Genomic DNA, 2,028 nt, shown 5'->3' with positions numbered 1-2,028 from the left:
GAAAATATCATACAGTTTAATAAAGTTAAGCAAAACTATTTGAGCATTGACTTTGTGCCCAGCACTTCTAGGTGCTTTAAGTGAATGACACACCAGAGCCCTGTCTTCTTGGAGCCTAGAACCCATCAGGGAAGATGGATATTAATGAGTGTTACAAATGTGCTTTTATAAATTAGGATGTCATTACCTGTCGGGCCTTCAGTATTGCTCTAAAATCCTGTTGCACTTTCCTAATTTTCTTCAACCTCTTAGCCCCACTTCTTTTTCTCCCAGAAGTTGTCCTTACTTCCTATTTCAGATTAACCACAGGCTGTCATGCATGAATACTCTCAGCTTCTTACCCCTGCCCTGACTGAGAAAAGATGCTGCATCTCTCTTTAGGGTGATAGACCGCCTTGGTGCTCTGGATGCCATCCCTCTTTGCTCCAAGGAGGCTTGGCTCCGTCAGGTACTTTTATTCTCTTTTTCCTGTGTCTTCATCTCTTCAAGTCTGCCCTCAGCTTTCCTCTCTTCTTAAGAATTCTTTTCTTCACAATCTTATTCATTTTTTTCACAATCTCATCCAATTCTGTTTCAGTTGCCACCAATATACTAACAGGTCTTGGGTTTGTATCTCCTGACGTATCTCCTGAGATCTAGACATCTTAAGCAGCCGGTATCTTCCCTAATTCATGCAGGCATTTCACAGTCCACATTTCTAAAACAAAAGTCATCATTTTCTCCCCTAAGTTCATTTTTCTTCTGTCTTTACTTGGTAGTGATGATTCCTTTTTTTCCTCGCCCTAATCTAAGCAACCATCAGATCCTACTATTTGTATATCCTAATCTCTCATTTGTTTTCTTGTCCATTGCTGCTATCTGAATTCAGATGTTTGTCACCTCTTACTTGAACCTTGGCAGTAAATTTTGTACTTGTCTTGTGGCTCCTAATCTACTCATTCTCTACCCTCCTGATTTCCTGCCATGTATATGTTATCATGTCACTCACTACTGTGCCCCAATTTTTTTCAGTTTCCCTAGTATATATAGAATCGAATCTAAACTTTTATCATGGCATTGAAGACTCTGTAACCTAACTCCTTCTGCCTTGCTGGTCTCGGTTCTTGTCATTTCCAACTTATAATTTAAGCCTTAGGAATACTTAAGTACTTTAATATTCTTTTTGGCCTTTATGGTATTTTAAGATTTTAGCATAATTTATATTTATTGCAGAAAATTACAGGGATAAAATAATCACTTATCTCACTGACCAGATTTAACTGTATATAACATGTAAATATATTTTTTGTAGTCTCTTTCCTCTAAAGATGGAAAGATTGAGACAATGCCACTGGAGAGGGTTAGACACCCAAAAGTATATGTTTACAAATAAGATTGAAAAGAAGTCATTATAATTCTTCTCAGGAAACTGTGGCTTTGCATGTGCAAATCTTTTATCTGGAATATTTTTTAACATTCGCCAACCTGTTTTCAACATATCTGCAGTTCTAGCTGAGATGTTATCTCTATGAAGCATCTGAACTTGCCCAGGCAGATTTTAGTGTCCTCAGTGCACTGTGTCCTTGTCTTCATAATAGAAACCATCACAGCATGTTGTAATTATTTGTATTTTTGTCTTTGAACTGAAAATTCCTTGAGATAGTGACCTTTGTATCTTCAGATAGGGCATAAAATATGACATAGTTGGCTGAGGAAGAACTTCCAGAGAAACCAGTAAAGTGCAGGGGAATAGAATGTTTTATGAAAGAATCGTGAAATGTTTTAAATGTTGCTGTGTGTAAATTCTGCAGGTTGTAAAATGCTATATCTCCTCAAGTGCATATTGTAGGCAGTCAAATTTTTGAATGAAATAAATGCAGAGAGTAAGGTAAAGCCTGGAAAGATTTTTTTGTGAGAGCATTTTCACATGCATGGTAGCAAGTGGACACCAATTATAGCAGAATCAGGAGGGACCGGGAGGTTAGGAAATGGAGACCAGTGAAGACAACTATTTCTAGGCCTTTGATCATGAAGAAGAGAAAAGGGATG

The sequence above is a fragment of the Pteropus alecto genome, unplaced genomic scaffold (genome assembly GCF_000325575.1).
Source record: "Pteropus alecto unplaced genomic scaffold, ASM32557v1 scaffold204, whole genome shotgun sequence".
Lineage (NCBI taxonomy): Eukaryota > Metazoa > Chordata > Mammalia > Chiroptera > Pteropodidae > Pteropus > Pteropus alecto.
Note: the sequence above shows the minus strand (reverse complement) of the source record.